This window comes from Bubalus kerabau, chromosome 3 (assembly GCF_029407905.1).
Source record: "Bubalus kerabau isolate K-KA32 ecotype Philippines breed swamp buffalo chromosome 3, PCC_UOA_SB_1v2, whole genome shotgun sequence".
NCBI classification, from domain to species: Eukaryota; Metazoa; Chordata; class Mammalia; order Artiodactyla; family Bovidae; genus Bubalus; species Bubalus kerabau.
In genome coordinates, this window is record NC_073626.1 from 25,899,719 (window position 1) to 25,923,117 (window position 23,399).

At 35.1% G+C, this 23,399-nt stretch overlaps 1 long non-coding RNA gene across 1 annotated transcript in view; it reads left to right on the forward strand.

The window, feature by feature from the left end:
• LOC129645785 (uncharacterized) overlaps positions 1–12,343 on the forward strand; it is a 29,888-nt gene extending 17,545 nt beyond the window's left edge. The window contains exon 3 of the long non-coding RNA XR_008711491.1: positions 12,216–12,343. This is a non-coding gene — a long non-coding RNA (uncharacterized LOC129645785). The remainder of the gene's footprint in view (positions 1–12,215) is intronic.
• Positions 12,344–23,399: the final 11,056 nt, after the last annotated feature.

A 23,399-nucleotide genomic window follows, 5' to 3' on the forward strand; every position in this document is an offset into this window, starting at 1 on the left:
ATGAATATACACAGACTTGTCTGAAGGAGGTTTTCTGAGGAAATAATAGTATTTAATAAAAGAAAACAGGAGAAATGAATAAATAAATAAGTATTCTGAATTGAGAAATCATTATAAGGAGTGTAACTCTGGTAATTATCTCACTCAATTTTTCATGATCAATTGGACCTTATTTAGTGTTTTATTGCTAAGTTTTTCTTCTTTAAGCAGTTTTCTGATGGCTGCTAAAGATATATAGTCAATCCTACTGTTGAAGCTATACTATGTATAATACTACAGACACTGAAGTAAAGAGTGGTGAGCTACTGCTCCTATAGGATCTGCAAGCTTAGGTTCCTGGGTGCCTCCATTCGCCACTCTTTCTCAACTGATTCATACCCCACTGTATTTGTGTGAGTTAACTCATTCTTAATGAAACTTACTTTAACAAGTATCTGATGAAAGGAAGGTTGAATGAGGTATTAAACAGCAGCAAAGGGGGGTCTGAATCAAGGGAACTGAAACTATCTTGGAAAATATTTTCAGATCAGAAATAAAAATAGCAAAACCTTACAGATAGAGTATTACTAATATATCCTTGACAGAAGGAAGCATGTGCATAAATTGTAAGGAGAGGACAACTGAAGAAAAAGTAATGGGAGAAATTGAATATAACATGAAGATTTCAGACTTAGATTACAACAATAAGAGCATGAGACAATGTGATGTACTGCTCCCTGGACATTGATTAAGATGATCACTGAGAATTGAAAATCAATGCCAAAAAAACTAGTGAAACCTGACCAGGTACAAATTGTAATGGACTACTGGGCCTTTCCTTTTGACAGTTCACCATTTTAAAAACAAAAGGAAAAAATAACCCATTTGTACATAGAGAAGGCAAAATGTCAGGAAGACAAGGGGACAATCATCTGAAGCCAATAGATTGCTTGTTTTCTTTCTTTTTTTTTCAACAAAACAGACATAACTTTCTATGAATTGGAACCAAAAGTTACAAAGACCACTTAACCCATGAGGCAGTGTTGTTTTACCTCTCCCCAGCCATTTGTGCAAAAACTTCTAAGATAGGAAATGGAATCATGACTGAATATACAGTAGGACTTCCTCTCTGCTAAACTGTATCAACCCTTGGTCTTGTATCAAGCCTTCCAGATTTTTCATAATAATAGACCAACATTCTTGCCAGAAAAAATTATGGAATATTGTGGTGGTGTAATTAAGAACATGAGGATAATATGATCAAGGACAGTGAAATGTGAGACTCAAACTTAGCCTGGACTCTGAAGTGACATCAGAATTTATACAGGCTTTGACAGGACAATAGAAGAAATTTCATTCATCTGGTTTGGGATGTTGTCATCTCTTAAGGTTTGGGATGATATCATCATAGCAATGTCCACTTCATATTGAATATTTTCTGATATATCAGAAAATAAAGTGTGAAAAACATGGGCCTATTAGTTTAATTGCTCTCATCAACAACATTTAAAATGTAAGTATAATAAATCTCTGAAAGAGAGATTAAATCAGTGATGTTGGAAAGAAAGTTATAACATAAAAAAGATGTAATGGGAAATGGTGGAACATAAAGCAACATCAATGGAAAGAATTTAATAAGAGAGAAACTGATGTCCAGGAAACAGAGAGGGAAGAATGGACAATCAGAAGAAGAGGAGTCAATGGAGGGCATAGAGATAAAAGGGCAGAGAATATTACTGACACCAGCAGTCATTAAAGGTTTAATGGAATAAAATTTTGTCAGAGAATTTCACCAATTACTTTCCAAAGATCATCTGAAAAATAAAATGGAAAGATTGAAGTAAATACTGTAGAAAACACACATGAAGAAAAATCAAATTTTTTGAGTAATCTGAGTGCAATTTCAATGTATTGGGATGCAGATGAAAACACTCATGCATACATCAGGCATAAAAGTTGGTTATTAATTAACGAGGACGGAAAGAGAATAAATAGCCCTTTGTGAAATACAGTAGCTGTTACAACCTTTGGATGCAGCCTCCTACAGGCATGAAAGAGATACATTCCTAAATTTTACTCCCTCTGAAAATAAAAATACAACTCTAAAATGTCATTTAAAAGTGAAGTTTTAAACTTTTAATGGATTTATTAATGTTTAATGAAAAAGTCTTTAGGAGACATTGATGGACAATAGGTTCTCATGTCATTTGCACAAAAATTCAGTGTTGAGATATTTATTGTTATTGAATTTTCCTTAAGATATAGAACCCTTCCACACGTTTAAGAGGAATTGCAGTTTCCCAAATTGTGCCAACAAAAATAACAACAGGAAGTAAAATTGTAATTGCTGGCAAGAAAAATCTCTAAAAAATTTATGTGAAATATTTGTATGAATACCCTGGGAACAGATGGGTAATAAGTTCAAGGTCAGTGGAAAAATGACTCTCAACTTTACTCTTGACCCTTAAAATATATCAGAATTGGTACTGACTTTGAAAGGCAATGAGGAGAGACAACTAGGAGAGAAGCCCCAACCTAAAAATTCAGGTTAGAGAAGTAGACATGCGGAGTAGCGTGAAGCTTAGAATGACAGATCAATAAAACAGTGAGAAATGTTAAAAACATCAAATATACAGTCATTTTAATGTGTTTTGGGATTAACATGACCTGAAAGATACTTTACCAAATTGGTGTTGAAGTTTTTCTGAAAAAAAAAAAAAAAAAAATGGATAAACAATGTAAATCTCATGGGAAAGAAATAAGAAGAAAATTCAAATATGTTAAAGATATATATTTAAAATTGAACCCATTAGGCTGTAGATACACACACATATACAAACAAATACAACACATAAAAATATCTTTATATTGAGCATGCATTCCTATCTTTGTGGTAGTCTAGTTAATGTGTAAAACAGATGGATGTATGCCGGGAGCCGGCATATTGCATATTGAGTGCAGCACTTTCCACAGCATCATCTTTCAGGATCTGGAATAGCTCAACTAGAATTTTATCACTGCTGGGAGCCAGCGTGAGGCACTCCGCCCATGGCAAAGGTCATGAGGAAGGAGGCTCGGCATACGCAAAGGCGGGATCGAGCCTCAGGAGTCCCCCTGGAAATTCTTGAGCATCTACCCCCAAAACCAGAGTCTGCCTACTTTCTGCTTTGTGCTCTCACCTACACCTCTGACTTTATGGGGGAGCTGTCCCTCACTACCTCTCTCTGAAAAAAGAGTTAGCTTACAGCTCCAGTTAATAATTCCTGGGTGTGACAGTGTTTAACCTACAAACTCCTTTGGCAATCCTCTAGCCTGCCGGAATAGGTTTTTCCGGCCACATGTGATTGCTCAGAGCCTCCCAACTGTGAGAGGCATGAGATGTTCTAAACTGTCTAAATACAGATTCCTTTGAGCAGTTAAAAGATTGATTAGAAATTGTATTGGTGAAGGGTTTTTCACTTCTTGGGCCAATGTTTGCTGCTAAGTCTCCATATCCCTTACCTGCTGTGTCCCTGGCAGTGTATTGATTAATATAATTGGTGTAAATAGTAGCTTTAATGTTTGTAACCTGGGACCCTTGAGTTAATTCTTTTTCTTGTTAGAGCCCACCACACCTTTGCTCCGTAGGAATGCAACTTTATCTAAGGCTTTTGGAGGGTGGCGTTTGACTAATCACCTTTAGAGAAAAATAAGATTTCTGAAGAAAGGCTCTTAAAATGTTAACAGGCCTCAGGGCCAGAAGATGATGCAAATCACCTAAACTTTTTCATATGATAAGTTTGCAGGAAGAAAGCCTGGCTTACTGCATGACTCTACCCCTTCCCCCATTATCCTCTATGCATAACTTAAGGTATAAAAACTACTTTGGAAAATAAAGTACGGGCCTTGTTCCCTGAAACTTGGTCTCCCCATGTCGCTCTCTCTCTCAACCTCTGGCTGAGTCTCCATCTGGAGTGCGGAACCAGCCATGCTTGCTAATTATGCCTGGGCTTCTAAGATCCGACAGGGGAGGTCTCAGTGTCTCCTCTCCTTCGGGAGAACGGAAGGACGCCTGCGGCCTACGTAAGTGGTGCAAACTTCTTATCTTGAAGTTTTATTGGTCTCCCACGTAAACCAAGCTACTCAGCCTCTTTTCTCCACTGAATTTTCCTACTGAGCTATCCTCATTCTATTACTCTTTACATCTCTAATTAATATCTAATTGAAGCTATTGTATCCTGATCCTTGCCGACGCCGTCCCGGCTTCGAATACCCTGGATCAGCCGGGGCTGGACCCCGGCAGATGTATTAGTTGTGCATTGCACATTTAGCAATATCAGACACATATGGATGAATACACACAAACTTGTCTAAAAGAGGTTTTTTTTTTCCTGGAAGGAACAGTATTTAATAAAAGAAAATAGGGGTAATGAGAAGAAAAATTCTGAACTGATAAATCATTATAAAAATACTAACTCTGGTCATTATCTCATACAATTTCTCATGATCAGTTGGACCTTGTTTAGTTTTTTATTACTCAGTTTTTCATCTTTAAGCAGCTTTCTGATTGTTGGTAAAGAGATATAGTTAATCTTGTTGTTCAAGCTATAGACAGAGGAGCCTGGGGAGCTATAGTCCTGGGATAGCAAAGAGTCAGACACAACTGAGAGGCCAACACTTTCACTTTGTTTTCATGCTATGCATAATGCCACAAACACTGAAGAACAGAGTCCTGAGCTACTGTTCCTATAGGATCTGCAGGGTTAGGTTCCTGAGTGCCTCTGTTCACCATTTTTTCTCAACTGATTCATGAAGTGAAGTGAAAGTGAAAGTCGCTCAGTTGTGTTCGACTCTTTGCAGCCCTATGGACTATATAGTCCATGGAATTCTCCAGGCCAGAATACTGGAGTGGGTAGCCTTTCCCTTCTCCAGGAAATCTTCCCAACCCAGGGATCGAATCCAGGTCTCCCACATTGTAAGTGGATTCTTTACCAACTGAGCTATGAGGGATACCTAACTGTATTTGTGTGAATTAACTCATATCTTTATGAAGCTTACTTTAACAGTGTCAGATGAGAGGAAGATAAATCAGCTCTTAAACAGCAGAGATATGTGGCTTGAATGAAATGATTTTTGTCATTGAAAATTCTATTAACAGTCAATAGAAGGGAAAAAGGAATGTTTTTCCAGTCAATCTGATGATTATAATCAGGGAGGTGGAATCTCAGAATTTCTGAGAACTGTTCTACTCGTTAGAAATGGAAGGCACAGTTATATTTTGAAGACAAGGGACAATACATCACATTTTATATAAAGTTCACCAAAGATACATTGTCCAAGTAAGCATATACAAAGCAAGTAGCAAGTCACTGTAACATCCTATATACAGTCAACCTTTTAGAAAGTTACATTGCTAGCATCAGAAAAAAGGAGAAAAAATATCTTTAGGTTGAGCATGCCTTCCTATCTTTGTGGAAGTCTGGTTAATGGGTAAAGCAGGTAGACGTACTAGATGTACATTGTGCATTTAAGAGTACAGGAGGAGACTCAAATGGACAGAGGAAATTCTATTTTTAAATTTTATTGTCTTGCTGTAAAATATAAATTTTATTTTATCACCTGAAATTATCTTGGATAAAAATTTCAGATCAGAAACTTTGAAAACAGCAAAAGCTTAAATTTAAATTATTGCTAGTAACTCCTTGCCAAAGGAAATGTTTGCATAAATTTCAAGGAAAGAACACATCAAATAAAAACAAATAGGGGGAAATGAATAACATCTGAAGATGGGAGACTTCAGTTGCAAGGATAATAACATGGAAAAGATAGATAAATAGAGTTCCAGGTACATTGGAGTTGGGGACAAAGAAACCAATGAAACTTGAGTAGGTATAAAGTGTAATACACTAATGGGACTTACCATTTCCTGTCCTCTCATATAAAAAAAAGAAGGAAGAAATAAACCATTCAAACCAATGAAAGCAGACTATAAGGAAGAGAGGAAGACAATAGTTTTTAAATCTTCAATTGATTATTCATTCATTAAAAATGAACCACCCTTCCAAGAGTTGGCATTAAAACTTCCAAAAACTATATAATCCATGAGAGGTAATAATGTTTTAAATTCTGTCACTCATCTGTATAAAAAGAAGTAAGATAGGAAATGAAATCATAACAGAAAGTATAGCAGGACATCACTTGGATAAATCTTATGAATCACTGGTGTTGCATTGGCCATCCACTATTTTAGAACAAACTATTGATACAAACATGATTACGACATGAGACTGGAAGTTAAAATGTGATTTAAAAAAAAACCTACAGTAAAAGTCAAAGCTGTACCACTCCTCTGTCAAAGCTGTACCACCAGCCATATGAAATGTGCTATGTGATTTAAAAAGACATGTTCTCAAATTCCATTCAAAATGCAAAACAAAATATAATTTTAAAATATAATTAGGAAAATGTTAAATTTCATTTTTTAGTGCTTCATTAAGAAAATCTTAGGACTGCAGCATCTATAGTCATTCATGTAGAAATTTCTGAGTTGAGAGATGTATATTATACATGAATTTTCCTTAAAATTTAACATTCTTCTTCAAACAAAGAAGGTATTGGTGTGAAGAATTAATGATTATGCAAATAGAGATGCAAAAGAATGCAGAATATTTACTATAGATGGAGAGGAAGAAATGACATGAACAATTCTAGAATAAATTGTAGTATAAATGAGAACATGTAAGTAATATGATCAAAAGTAATAAAAGAGTGAGACTCAAGCTTACCAAATACTCATAAAGGATATTAGAATTTTTATAGTCTCTTACAAGACAGAAAAGAGAAAACTCATGTATCAAGTTTGGGATCTTCTCATCTCCTAAAGTTTGGGAAGGTTTCAACAGCATAGTAATGGCCCCTTTAATAGGGATATTTGAAATGATCCTTTGATAATGAAATTGTTTCAGAAAATAAAGTGTGAAAACCATAGACTTATTAGTCTCATCACCCTGATCTCAAAAACTCATGATGCAAGTAAAGCAAGTCTCTGGAATACAGATGAAGTTGATGCTATAGGAAAGGAAACATATGAAACAAACAAAAGATGGAATGAGAAACGATGGAGCCTATGGAACCAACATTGGAGGAACTTAATGAGAGAGAAGCTCATTAACAAAAAGTAGGGAGGGAAGAGCAGACATCCAGGAGAAGGGGAGCCAAAGAAATACGTATAACCGAAAGGGCAGGGAACCTTACAGACACCAACTGAGCAGTCACTGAAGAGTTAAAGGAGTAAAGATTTGTCAGAGAACCTTATCAAAATTTCCCCAAAGATTTTCTGAAAAAGGAAATAGAATATTCATGTAAATACCATGAAAATTAATGAGAAGAAAAAATTTTTAGAAAAATTTGAACACAATGTTCAAGGTATCAGGATACTGAGAGACAAACAAATGTACATACTTTAGGCACACTAAATAAACTCACCAAGAATAGATGAGGACTGCTCCTTCTTACTCAGAGAGTATTCTATAAAGAAAATAGAAAAGAGTAACAAAAATAAAGAAAAAGCAGAAAAAAATTGTATTTTCTGAATAGAGACAAAAAATTTTAGCAGTATTTCTGAAGGTTCACTTTTCCATATATTCATAACCTCATTTGACATTATACATTCTTTTATTATTCAATATGGTTGCTCTTATCAGTTTATTGGCTGCTATTAAAGATGTATTGCCAATTCTCATTTTTGCCATTGCTGTTATATATGAAATCATTGATTTCATTAAAATTTTAATACTCTTTTAAAATAAACTTTTGAGTCATATTTTTGTTTTCAAATGAAATAGAATTCAGGAATATATTTCCTGAATATATTTCCTGAATAATTTCCTGCCTAAGCATAACTGATTCACTTTGCTGTATACCTGAAACTTTTACAACACTGTAATATCAACCATACTCAAATAAAAATTAAAAAAATAAATAAAATAACATTTTACTGAATATATCATGTTTTATGAAAAAATCTTTAGGAAACATTGCAGGCAATAGGTTTTGGTATCATTTGCTTAAAAAAAAATCAAATTTTAGAGACAGGCACTCTGTTACTAAACATTCTTTATGATACAGAACCCTTCAAAACATCATTAAAAGGAATTATAATCTCTCAGACTGACAATTGTGTCAATAAATATAAAAATGAAAAGTAAAATTACTATTGTTGACAATTTTAAAAATTATTTAAAATATATTAGACATTTTTATACCCTGGAAAACCTGGGTAATAAATTCAAGGTCAGTGAAAAAATAAACTTCAACTTACCATTGACATTGATAGATATCAACATTTACATTTTTTTTGAGGACAAAGAAGAGACAAAACTATGGTGGAAGTCCATAACTAAAAATTCAGGTTAGAAGTGCACACATGCAGGAAATGTGTGAGCCAATAAAGAGGATATAGATAAAATGTTGAGAAAAGTTAAAAAAAATCAGAAATTCAGTCATTTTAAACTGTTGGTGAATAAAAGGATATCTAAGATACAGTATCAAATTTGCGCTGATGTTCTTCTGAAAAATAAAATGGATAAACAGTGTAAATTTTATGGGAAAGACAAGAAGAAAATTCAAATTACCTATAGGAACCATGGAATTAGGATCCTGGGCATCTCCATTAACCACCTTTTCTCAATTGATTCATACATAATCATATTTGTATGAGTTTTAACTCATGCCTTAATAAAGCTTACTTTAACAGAGTCAGAAAGGAAGGGAAATGAGATAGTAAATAGCAGAAAAGAGGGTTGTAAATGAAATAAACTGAAGCTATCTTGGAGAAACATTGCATATCAAAACATTTTAAATTACAAAAACCTACAGATAAATTTCTGCTAATAATCTCCTGGAAGAAAGGAAACACATATAAATTGCAAGGACAGGACAAATTGAAGAAAAATGATGAGGAAACTGAATAACACCCAAAGATGGTAGAGTTCAGTAGCCAAAAAACAAAACAAGAGTAAATGATGTAAAACTCTATCTGTGTTGGAATTGAGGAAGATGATCTTTGAGAGTTGAAAACCAGTGTCAAAGAGATAAATGAATTTTGACTAGATACAAAATATAACTCAATAATGAGATTCGTGTTGTCCTGTTCACACAGGGTGAAAAAAAGATGAAAAAAAAAAAATTCAAACATAAAAGACACAATAGGAAATGAGGACCATTTGAAACCATTTCATTTCATGTGAAACCAATAATTTGAAACCATTTCCTGGATAGTTTTTCCTTAAAACTAGACCAACATTTCTAAGAACTAGACCAAAGTTTCCTAGAGCCTTGAAGTTCATGAGAAGTTCATGTGTTACTACCATTAATCGTTTTTTTTTTGTTTTGTTTTTTGTTTTTGGTAAAAAGTAGTTAATGAATCCATGAGAGACATTAGAGTAGTACTTCTTCTGAGATAGGCCCCAGCAATTATTGGTCTCACACTGAACAGCTGTTGCATAAAAAAAGCAAACATGTTTACATTCATGAGACTGAAAACCAAAGAATAATTGAAAATACTATTAGAAAAGGGGGATGCTAAACTTTAAATTATTATGTTAATTCTTTAATAAAAATAATAATCCTAAGACCACAGCTTCCCCAATCACTCACATAAAAATTCTAAATTGAGAGATATAGTAGACATGTGTGTTCCTTAAGATTCAAGGTCCTTCTTCACTGATTGAAAATGTATTTTAATGTGAAAAATTAATAACTGTGTGAATAAAAATGCAAAAATATAAAGAACATTCACTATAACTTAAAAGGAAGAAAAGCTAGGAAAAAAAAAACTGGAATGTAAATATAGTATAGCTGAGAATATATGGATAAGGTGATCAAGAGCTATAAAAGAGTGAGACTCAAGCTCACCCTGGACAAAAGAATGAGATTAGAATGTATGAAGTCTTTGACAGGGAAATGGAAGGAGAAACTTTATCCATCACATTGGAAAGCTTCTCATCTTCTAAAGACTAGGGAATTAACAGTAGCATAGTATTTGCCCCTTCAATTTGGGTAAGTGAAATGATCCTACATAATGAACTTGTCCCAGGAAAGAAAGAGTGGAAACCATGGGCCAGTTAATCTCATCACTTTCATCTCACAAAATCCATAGTACATTATAGAAAGTCTCTGGAAGACAGATAAAGCCAAAGTCACAGGGAAGGATAAGTATGGAACATGAGAACAAAAGATGCTATGGGAAAAGATGGAACATAAGGAAAAACTATGGAGAAAAGTGAATAAGAGAGACATTCATATCCAAAACCTGGGGAAAGAAGAATGTACATTTGGAAGGGAGCTGATGGTGGTTATGCGGATGAAAGAGTGGGGACTCTTATAGCTACTCTAAAAGAGATGAGTAAAGATTTGTCAGAGAATCTTACCAAATTTTCCCCAAATATCACCTGAAAAAGGAAAAAGTCATATAAATACCATGGAAACATACATGAAGAAAAATCAAATTTTTTGAAAAATCTGAATGCAATGTTTGAAGTATTGGGATGCAGACAAAAGCATACACACAAACACACACACACACACGCAGAAAACATCAGGCACAAAAAAGAAACGCACCCACAGTGGCCGAAAGCTGCTCCCTTATCTCCAGGATATTTCCTACTAAAAATGAAAGAAAAAGCAAAAACTAAGTGAATTTGCTGAATGGATAAAAATTCTTAGGAGTAATATTTCTAGTAGTTAACTTTTCCACATGTTCATTAAACCATTTGACATGATTTAGGATTTACTGATTCAGTATGGTTTCTCTAATAGGTTCATTGGCTGCTACCAAATATGTATTGTCAATTTTCATTTTGAGACAAAACTACATCGTGCTCAGTCGCTCAGTCATGTTCGACTCATTTGTGACTCCATGGACTGTACCCCACCAGGCTCCTCTGTCCACGGCATTCTCCAGGCAAGAATATTGGAGTGGGTTGGCATTTTCTCCTCCAGGAAAAACTATATAGAAATATGCAAATTTTGGATTTGAGGAAAATATTCATAGAGACCTGAAGACAAAAGTATGAGAAAAGGATGAAACTATAACTAGGCGCACAGGTAAATACTTGAATGGAACTTGTTGTTTTCCTCTTCACAATTATTGATAAAAATTACAGGAAAAACTCAAATTCACCCAAAATGAGGTCCTAATGTAAAGAAGAGACAAGGGCCAAAATTTCAACTGCTCAGTTATGTCCAACTCTTGAGATCCCATGGACTGCAGCCCACCAGGCTTCTCTGTCCATGGACTCTCCCAGGCAAGAATACTGGAGTGGGTTGCCATTTCCTTCTCCAGGTGATCTTCCCAACCCATGGATCAAACCCAGGTCTCCTGTATTGTACGTAGACCCTTTACCCATTGAGCCACCAAGGAAGCCAATAAAAGTAACTGGGAAAAGCACTCAAATTCATCCAAATGAGGGCCCAATGTGAGGAAGAGAAAAGGGTCCAAATTTCAAACACTTCCATTTTTACTCTGTGACTCAACCTGACCCATGTTTCTGAGAAATTACTCCATATCATCCAAAGGCCATCTCACCAATCAGAGGAAAGTTTTATTGACTTCCATTCACCTGCTGGTGCAAAGGGAAATGAGAAGAGATATGACACCATGACAGGATATAGAATAGGACTTCCTCTATGATAAACAGTGATCATCAGCGTTGCATTGGGCCTTCCTTCACAGAATAAATTGCAAAGCCACACTCATACACAAAAGAGTCCCTTAAAATGAAATGAAGAAGTAAAGAGGCAATCACCCCTTTCTCCAGACTCCATGAAATCTGCTACATGCATGAAAAAATAAGTTCCTAAAACCTGCTTCTTTTGAAAATAAATTTATAACTAGAAAATATCTTTAGAAAACAAGAACGTTAAACCTTTAATGATTTTGTCAGTGGGGTAAAAACAAAGCCAAAGGAAACAAATGTTGGCTACATTCTGATGGAGGAGGAAGGAAACTTATAGCCCTTTCCTAGTGCAGTCCATGGTTCAAAATGATCATTATTTTGAGAATTGGGAGCATTCATTTCCAACGGACACTTGGCTAACCAGAAGAAATGCTGTACTTCATCCCCACCAACTCTTGGTGCAAAATGAAAAAAGGATGGGCAATGATACAAGGAGAGGAAGTAGAGAAGGGATGAGAACCTCTGGGTTAAAAATTAATAATTTGTCATCATTCATTTGTCCTTCTTTTAATTTTACAGAATCCAAGGCAATGTGACCGGATTCATGAGTCAGGTACTCAAGATGTCACAAGGAAGCCTTAAGTGAAAGCACCCATCTATCTAAGTCTGTAGCAGTAGTCCTATGAAACCTGTGCCATATATTAAAGATATAGATATAAAGAAAAGATATATATTTCTTAATTCCATTTAATCTGTAACAAAAATACAATTGTGAATGTCATTAGCAAATGAAAGATGTTAAACATGTAAGTTTTAGTACTAAGTCATTAATCCTCTCTTCAAAGTATTCCTTGGTAGCTCACACTGTAAAGAATCTGCTTGCAATGCAGGAGACCTGGGTTCGATTACTGGGTTGGGAAGATTCCCGAGAGAAGGAAATGGCAACCCACTCCAGTATTGTTTCCTGGAGAATCCCACTGAGAGAGGAGCATGGAGGGTTACAGTCCATGGGGCTGCAAAGAGTCAGACAAAATTGACTGACTTTCACTTTCACTAAAAGTATTCTAAGACTGTAGCCTCTCTTGCTATTTGCATAAAATTTCAAAATAAACTAATACAAGTGAATTTGCATTAATATATTAAGTTCTTCTACAAACAAGGTACTTGCATTTCCCCCCCCAACTGTGGGCAAATAATGCAATGAAAAGATAATATAATTACTATGGTATGAAATAATTTAAACTCGGGAAATAGTATTTAAAGTATCTGTAAACATAGAGAATATGTTAGGAACTGGACAGAGCAGGGCAAGTAAGCCTAAAGTCCACAATGGTTCAATGAATTATATCTTAATTTACACAATCTTTGCAAGTACAATGTATTAAGGGACATGACTCAGCAAATTTGTAGACTTAGCTCATCTCATAAGGTTTGTGGTGGTATCAACTGCATAGTAATGGTCCCTCAACTAGAAATATATGAGATATGTACTAACTTAATGGGCATTTTCCAGAAAAAAAAAATATAATGAAAACCAGGTCCCCATTAATCTTATCATGTTTATCCCAAATTTATAATATAACTGACCACAGTCTGGATGAAAGAAGATAATGTATATAATGCATAATTATGTGAAATGAAAAAAGAAAAAGAGTTGGGCAAGATGTAAGGGTAGGGAAAAAGAAAAAGTGAGAAATTTATATGGGTGATTTTATGAACAAATAATAGACTGGGAAGGATCAGCATCTGGGAAAAGGGGGTCAACACTGCCATAGAGATAAAAAGAAAGGGAATATTAAAGGCATTGAGAAAGGATTCATTTAGAGGGTCATTTTGGTAAAAAGGTTGTCAGAGAAATTTACCACATATTTTCTGAAGGTCACCTGAAAAATAAAAAAGAAAGATCCATGTCAATATTATGGCACAGAAATGGGCGGGGGGATTTAAAAGTAGTGAAAAATTCACATGCAATGGTGAAGATACCAAAATGCAGACAAACACACACATCCCCACACATGTGTGCAGACATATGCACTTATACTATTAATAATAGTGTCTGAAAGCCCACAAAATTAAACAAAAATTTAATAGGAGTAAAAGAAATAAACTTATTGCCTGTGCAAGAATTTCAGGACTATTAGTTTTGTCCGTGATCTTTTAAAGTTATTCTTCATCTATGTGGACATTACATTGGATACTAGTATTCTGTTGGTTGCTTTTAATAAGTTCTTTGGCTGCTAGGAAAAAGAAATAATCAATTCCCTTCATGTTGCAGCTATGCTGTATAAAGTATTCCCAAGCAGTGAAATAGAGAATAATGAACCCACACCTTGAGAGAAAATTCAGGGATTGGTTCTCAGACACCTGTATAAACATTTTCATGAAACAATGATTTATGATCTGTTTTTGACAAGTTTCTATTTTAACCTATCTCAAAATGAAGTACATCTTATTTTGATCACCTTTTCAGAATAATATGAAAACCCAGACTCATTATGGGCAAGAGTTAGCTTAAAAGAGATGAAAAACCAAATAAAACAGCACTCCTTTGTGCAAAACACTAGCTGTAGCAGCCCTTACATGAAGGCTACTCCCTATCCAACCAGTCCATTCTAAAGGAGATCAGTCCTGGGTGCTCATTGGAAGGACTGATGTTAAAGCTGATTAGGCCACCTCATGCGAAGAGTTGACTCATTGGAAAAGACCCTGCTGGGAGGGATTGGGGGCAGGAGGAGAAGGGGACAACAGAGGATGAGATGGCTGGACGGCATCACCAACTCGATGGACATGAGTTTGAATGAACTCCAGGAGTTGGTGATGGATAGGGAGGCCTGGCGAGCTGCGATCCATGGCGTCGCGGAGAGTCAGACACGACCGAGCCACTGAACTGAACAGAACTCCCTATATTAAAGAGATATATCTCTAAATTCTATTCCCTCTAAAAGCAAAAATATGATTCAAAAAATTCATTTAAAAAGAGGATATTAATCATTAAATGGATATATTAGTGTTTTATGAAAAAAACTTTAGGAAACATTGCAGACAATAGTTTCTGGTGCTTTCTGCCTAAAAATTCAGAACTGAGAGGTGTAGAGACATTGGGTTTTCCATAAGATAGAAAATACTCCTATACATCAGTAAAAGGAATTGCAGTCTCTTAAATTAGCAACTGTGTTAATTAAAAGACAAAATAGAGATTCAATTGGAAATTTTTAAAATTCCAAAAAATTATGTCAAATACATTATACCTGAGAACACTTGAAAGAACAAGGAAGAAAGAAAGTAATGGCTTTCCCCTACTTTCTCTCTTCCTTATTCTTTCAAATGTAAAGTAATTAGCCTCCAATTAAAATAAATAAAATTATATTAAAAAATTCAAGTTAGGATAGTAATCAGCCAGGAAAAGAGTAAGACAGTGAATGACATATCAGAAGAATGAAGGGAAATGTTAAAAACATCAGGAATGTATTTTCAAGTGTTTTGGGTATAAAGAGATGTCAGAGATATGTTACCAAATTTGTGCTGAAGTTCTTCTGTAAAATAAAAAGGAAAAATCAGTGTAAATCTCATGGGGAAAACACAGGAAGAAAATTTAAATTTATTAAAAAGCATGTATTTAAAATTAAAGCATTTAGGATACAGACACACACACATAAATGCAAGAACTCACACCAGGAAGACACATACACACTCACAAAAACACACAAATACACAGACAATGTGAACAAATTTGGTTTAAAGTGCATTATTGAAGAAACGAGTATTTAATGAAACACAAAGGTGGAGATGAATACATTTTCTGAATCAAGGACACATTTTTAAAAACAGAGATTCTGATAACTACTAATACAATTTTTCCAGATTCCTTTTGTCCTTATTTAGAATTTTGTTGCTCAGTTTTTCATCTTTAGAGTGTCCTCTGACTGCTGCTTATATGGTCACTTCTGTTGGGGAAACTATATATAATCCACAAACACTGATGTATATACAGAGTGCTGAGTTCCTAGAGAATGTGCAGGGTGAAGGTCAAGGGGGCCTCTATCACCATTTCCCTCAACTGAAACATATATAACTGTATTTTATGTGAATATGGTTTTAACTCATGTCTCAATAAGGTCACATGAAAGAAAGGAAAATAAAACTTTTTGTTTGTTTTTACTTTTAAACTTTTTGTTTTATATTGAGGTATAGCTGATGCCTGGAGAATCCCGTGGACAGAGGAGCCTGGTGGGCTGCTGTCCATAGGGTCGCACAGAGTTGGACATGACTGAAGCCACTTAGCAGCAGCAGCAGCAGCAACAGCAGCTGATTGACAATGTTGTGACAGCTTCAGATGAACAGCAAAGACACACAGCCATACATGCCATGTTTTAATTCTCCCCCAAACTCCTCTCCCATCCAGGCTGCCACATAACATTGAGTAGAGTTCCATACTGTATAGCTATACAGTAGGTCCTTGTTGGCTATCCATTTTAAACATAGCAGTGTATACATATCCATCCTAAACTCCCCAACTACCCCTTCTCCACTTTCCTCCCACCATCAACCATGGGTTCGTTCTCCAAGTCTGTGAATCTCTTTCTGTTTTGTAAGTTCATGTGTATCAGGCAAATGAAGTATTAATGTCAAGGAAGGAATTTTAAATTAAATGATGCAAACTATGGGCTTCCCTCGTGGCTCAGAGGTTAAAGCGTCTGCCTGCAATGCGGGAGACCTGGGTTCGATCCCTGGGTCAGGAAGATCCCCTGGGGAAGGAAATGGCAACCCACTTCAGTATTCTTGCCTGGAAAATCCCTGGTAGGTTACAGTCCATGGGGTCACAAAGAGTCGGACATGACCGAGCAACTTCACTTTCACTTTCATCTTGGAAAAACTTTCAAATCAGAAAATTTTAAAATGACTAAACCTTGCTAAAAGATTACTCCTAATACTCCTTGAAGAAGGTAACATATATGTGCATAAATGGCAAGGACAGGACAAACCAAAGAAAAAGTAATGAGGAAACTGAATAACATCTAAGAATTACAGACATCATGAAAAAGCAAAAACTGCATGACAAAAAAGTGACGTAAAGGTCTACGTACATTGGAGTTGAAGGAGGTGATCATGGAGAACTGAAAACCAATGTCAATGAAACACATGAAACTTGAGTAGGCACAGAGTATAATATAATAATAGGACTTGCCTTTGTCATGTTCACACTTATCTGAAAAAAAAATAATATAAAGTTATTGAAACATAATGAAGGCACAGTGTTAGGAAGAAGGAGGATAATAATTTGAATTCCTCACATTGCTTATTCTTTTGTTAAAACTGGATGCACCTTTCTAAGAACTGTAACCAAACTTCCAAAGTACATGCAACCCATGAGAGGGAAGATTGTTTTATCTCTGCCCAGCCATTTGTACAAAAGGAATTAATATAGGGAATGGAATCAGGACTAATGTTAGCGTAGGGCTTTCTCTGAGATAAGACCACCACAGTAGAACAGTAATGGCTTTTTCAACTTGGATAAATGAAAAGATCCTATATAGACCAGCCCCAAAAAGAGAGAATGAAAATCATGGACCTGTTAATCTCATTGCTTTCATCTCAAAAAATTCATAATGCATTACAGAAAGTCTCTGAAGACAGACAAACCCATTGTTATAGGAAAGAAAAGGTATAGGATATGAGAACAACAACAAAAAAAGATGAAATGGTGGGCAAAAAAGGAACAACGACGGGAGGAAATTAAGAGAGAAGTTCAAATTCAAGAGTGGACATTCATGAGAAGGAGAGCTAAAGGAGGGCATAGAGAAGAAAGGGTGGGGACTGTTACAGACACCAAAGATGTAGTCCTTAAAGAGTTAAAGGAGCAAAGATTTCTCAGAGGATCTTACCAAGTTTTTCACAAATATCATCTGAAAAATAAAATTAAAAAACTCTTGTAAATACCATGGAAACACATACAAAGAAAAATAAAATTTTTGAAAAATCTGAATGCAATGGCCAAAGTATTGGGATGCATTTAAAAGCATACACACACACACACACACACACAGACAATATCAAGCACAAATGTAAACACACCCACAGTAGCTGAAAGCTTCTCCATTCTATCCAGATTATGTGCTACAAAAAAGAAAGAAATAAAAATGAACAAAGAGAATTTTCTGAATGGATAAGACTTTTTGGAATAGTATTTTTGGTAGTTAACTTTTCCACATGCTCATAGTGTCATCTGACATAATTAAGGTTTTAATTATTCAGTATGCTTGCTCTAATAGGTTTATTGGCTGCTATTAAATATATGCTGCTAACTCTCATTTTGTTGTAGCTCCATTATATAAAATCACCACAAACACTGAATCAGAGTATCCTGAACCACTCCTCCTCAAGAAACCACAGGATTTTAATTCCTGGATAATGATTTACAACATTTTTGTCAATAGGTGTCACAACATAACCTTATATTTTGTGAATTTTTATTACAATTCATGTTGAAAAGATGCTCATCTTAATTAGATCACGTGAAACAACAAATGAAGCAATGAACACAAGTAATGAGGGAGTTGAAATCAAATATCCAGGGCACATGTTGGACAAAACTTTCACACCAGCCCTTGAACATTCCATCACTTCAGAAGTATATGATTAATAAAATGTATATGGCAGACAGTGTCTGTTTGTGCCAGTTGAATGGACAGGACAAAGCCAAGAAATTATGATGGAAGAAACTGAGTGAAAAATAAAGATGATGAATTTCAGTTGGAAAGATTGGATAATGAGACAGACTATGTAAAAATATGCAAATGTTGGATTTGAGGAAGATGGTCATAGAGACCTGAAGATAAAGATATGATAAAAGGATAAGACTGACATTTTCCTCTTCGTATTTCATATAAATTAACAGGAAAAAGAACTGAAAATTCATTCCAGTTGAGGTTCTGATGTGAAGAAGGAACAAGGGCCAAAATTTCAAACTCTTCTATATTTTACTATTTGGCTCAACCTGACTCATATTTCTGAGTATTGACTCCATGTCATCTGGAGGTCATATCACCAATCAGTGAAAGTTTTATTGATTTCCATTTTCCTACTGGTTCAAAACGGAATCAGAAGGTATATGACACCATGGGAGGCGGTAGCATAGGAATTCCTCTTGGAAAACAGCATCTGTCACTGGTGTTTCACTGAGACTTTTGCTTCTCAGAATCAACTGCACACCCACAATCGTACTTAAGAGACTTACCTAAAATGAGGTGAAGAAATAAGAGCACAATTACTTCTCTGTCCAAATGACATGTTACAGTAGTCAGAGAAATCCTGCTACATATATCAAATAAATATAATCCTAAAAGCATTTCCTTTGAAAGCAAAATCATAATTGAAAAATGTCATCAGAAAAGAAGGAAAATTTTAAGGACTTAATGAAGTATAAAGCAAAAGAATAGCCCATGGTTCCAAATGACCAGTATTTTTAGATCTAAAGGCACCAATTTCCAAAAGACATCTTGCCAATTATAGGTAATGTATTTTTTTCCCATGGAAATTTTGGTGCAAAATGAACATAGATGGGAGATGATACAAAGAGAGGAATTAGAATAGGAAATCTCTGAGATAAACAGTAACAGTCTTTCATCTTTCCTTGGCCCCTCTTTTTTATTTTTAAGAATAGAATGCAGTTCTTCCCATATTCAAGTCATGAAGAAGCTACAATGAAAGTACTCTTCTATCTAAATCTATATCTTTAGCAGTACTTGTTTGAATCCTGGTCTATGTGTGAAAGAGATATATTCCTTAATTCCATTCAGTCTTTAACAAAAATATAATTGTAAATATCATTAATGAAAGAAGGATGTTAAACTTTTATTGGCTTTAGCAGTGAGTTATTAACCATCTCTTAGGAGTATTCTAAGACTTAGCCTCTCAGGCCAGTCACATGAAATTTCAAAATAGACTAGAATGTTATAAATGAAATCCCCTTAATATATAAAGCCCCTATAAACATTTAAGGCATTTCAATTTTTCCCATCATGTCCAAATAAAGTAGTGAAATTACATCACAATTACTTCAGTTTGAAATAATTTAAACTTGGAAAATAGTATTTAAAATATATGTATGCCTAGAGAATATGTGAGTAAATAATCTGAACAGGTGAAAGGGAGTCTCAAACCCAAAGTATTCCAAGAGTTACATTTGCATTTACACAGTTTGAGAGAAGAATGGATGGAGGTGTGTCACTTAGCAAGTTTGTAGACTTAGCTCATTTCATAAGGTTTTGGAGGTATCGACTGTATAGTAGTAATGTCCCTGAACTAGAAATACATGAGATAAGTAGTAACATAGTAGCCATTTTCCGGAAAACAAACTATATGATGTAAAGCAAGTTCCCATCAATGTCATTGCTTTCACATCAAAAAATTCATAATGAAATTCTCGTAAGGCTCTAATGATTGTTGGAAACAATGTTTGTATAAAGACAATATATTAAATGAAAAAAAAAAGTAGAATTGGGCAATGTTTAAGGGCAAGGAAAGAGAGTAAGTGAGAACTCCATATGATTGATTTTATAAACTAATTGGGTAAGAATGGGTCGACATCCCATAGTAGGGGGATCAACAGCCGGTATATAGTTTAAGAGACTGGAAAGTATAGGTGCTGAGAAAGTGACCATCTAGAGGGTTACTGAAGCAGAAAGATTGTCAGGGAAATTTACCCCACTTTTTCTGAAGGTCATCTGAAAGATACAATGGAAAAGTTCTTGTCAATACCATGGCACAGAAACAGTGAAAAAACTTGTAAGCAGAGAAAAATTCATATGCAAAGATGAACATACCAGGATTCATATAAACACAGACATACACAAACACACCTATGTGCAGGCACACACATATACCAACTGTGTCTGAAAGCTGAGCACACTGGTCAAAATTTACTACAAGGAAAAGGAGCAATGTTACTGCCTTGTGCAAGCATTATAGGGTTATTGGTTGTGTCAGTGATCTTTTAAAATTTTTCTTATTTGTACATTACATGGGATACTAGAATTCTGTTTTTGGCTGCTAGGAAAAAGAAATAATAAATTTTTTTTAGATTGTAGCTATTTCGTACAAAGTATCCACAAATAGTGAAGTAGAGAGTTCTGAACCCATGCTTCCAGAGAAGATTCAGGGATTGGTGCTCAGATACCTTTATAAACATTTTCATGAAACAGTGATGTCATGACTTGTTTTTGTTGAGTTTCTATTTTAACTTCTGCCAAAATGAACCATATCTTATTTTAAGTCACCTTTTCAGAATAATATGAAAACCCAGACTCATTATGGGTGAGAATTAATTTAAAAGAGATGAGAATCCAATGATAAAACAGCATTAGCCATAGCAGCCATTAACCTGTATTAAAGTAATATATCCCTAAATTCTATTCCCTCTGAAAACAAAAATATGGCTGAAACTATAATTTAAAAAGAATATTTATCTTAATTGGATAAATTAGTGTTTTATGAAATAAGCTTTAGGAAACATTGCAGGCAATAGGTTCTGGTCTTTTCTGTATAAAAATTCAGAACTGAGAGATGTAGAGAAATTGAACTTTCTATAAGATAAAGAATACTCCTACGTATCAGTAAAAGGAATTGCAGTTTCTTAAATCAACAACAGTGTTAATTAAAAGAGAAAATAGAGTTATTATTGTTGGAAATTTAAAAAATTCCAGAAACTTACATATGAAATCCATGTATGCTCAAGAACATTTGTATAATAAGTTCAAAATAGGTGGAAAAATAGCCCTTGATCTTTGAATGTTATTGGAATATATATAAACTTTGAAAGGACAAAGGAGAGAAAAGAAGAGGGGAAATCTATAAGTAAAGATTCAGGTTTGAAGTGTAGACATGCAGACGAGTGAGGCAATGAATGGCATATTGATAGAATGGTGGAAATGTTTAAAAACATCAGGAAATCAGTCATTTTCAAGTATTTTAGGCATAAAGGGATGTCAAAGATATGTTACCAAATTTGTGCTGAAGATCTTCTGAAAAATAAAATGAAAAAAATCAATGTCAATCTATGGAAAGACACAGGAAGAAAATTTGAATTTATTGAAAAAATTGTATTTAACATTAAAATCATTAGGATGTAGATAAACACAAACTCAAGAAATCATAGATACTCATTCAGTCACATTCAGATAAATGCTGACGAACTCGGATCAAAGTACCCTTTTGAGGATAAAGTAGCTTTTAGTGAAACAAAGCAGAAGGCATGAATAAGTTTTGCAATTTAAAGAAACATTTTAAGAACCATAGCTCTGGTAATTACTTGACACAATTTTTAGTAATCTCCTTGATCTTAGTTTTTAATTATTCAGTTTTTTATCTTTAATGAGTTTTATGATTTGGCTAATGATGAATACTCAATACTTATATTGAGAAAGCTCTGCTATATATAATCCACAAACACTAAAGTGAACAATGCTGAACTATTGCTCCTGTAAGACCTGTAGATTACAGATGTAGTCACTGTGTTTTCTCAACAGCTTCATGCATAACTGTATTTTATACGAATATAATTTTAACTCATGCTTCAATAAAGTCACATGAAAGAAGGGAAATGAAATACTAAAGTCAAGAAAGAAATTTTTTTGCCAGTCAATCTTTATTGAAAACTGCAGTATTAATACATAACAATTCTTATTACAATAAATGTGCTTTTAAGAATTTTAAATCTAAGTTCGTCTGCTTATCAGAATACATACAATTTAAAATAGCATGAATTTACACATAATGGAATTGGTTCAGGGTGGATGTTCTATTCCTTCGTATTGACTGACACCTTAGTTCAACACAGAGGTGAGGGGTGACTTTAATACTGGAAGACAATGCTGACTTAAGTTTTTTAAATGTACTGAGGTAATGGTCTAAAAAACCAGTACTCAAAAATCATTAAAAAAAAAAAAAAAAAGAACCATTTCCCAGTCAGTAAAGAAAAGTTATGACCAACCTAGATAGCATATTCAAAAGCAGAGACATTACTTTGCCAACAAAGGTCAGTCTAGTCAAGGCTATGGTTTTTCCAGTGGTCATGTATGGATGTGAGAGTTGAACTGTGAAGAAAGCTGAGCGCTGAAGAATTGATGCTTTTGAACTGTGGTGTTGGAGAAGACTCTTGAGAGTCCCTTGGATTGCAAGGAGATCCAACCAGTCCATTCTGAAGGAGATCAGCCCTGGGATTTCTTTGGAAGGAATGATGCTAAAGCTGAAACTCCAGTACTTTGGCCACCTCATGCGAAGAGTTGACTCATTGGAAAAGACTCTGATGCTGGGAGAGATTGGGGGCAGGAGGAGAAGGGGACAACAGAGGATGAGATGGCTGGATGGCATCACCGACTTGATGGATATGAGTTTGAGTGAACTCCGGGAGTTGGTGATGGACAGGGAGGCCTGGTGTGCTGCGATTCGTGGGGTCGCAAAGAGTTAGACACGACTGACCGACTGAACTAAACTGAATAGTGGGCCCAGGGGTCTCTCTTGAATGGACATCACAACAATACCACCAGGAACACAGGAAAGCTGACTTTCTACCAACGACTGGACTGCACGAGGCCCTACAGGAGACTTCCACAGGGCTCAGGAGGCCAAGATAAGAAACCTGTCATCTCCAAAATACCCATCCTGGGAGCACAGCATGCCCTGATGCTCACTGCAACTTCCCTGAGCAGAGACACCAAAGTCTCTTTGGTCCCCCTGGTCCAAGTGACTCGAGGTTGATCCTGGGGA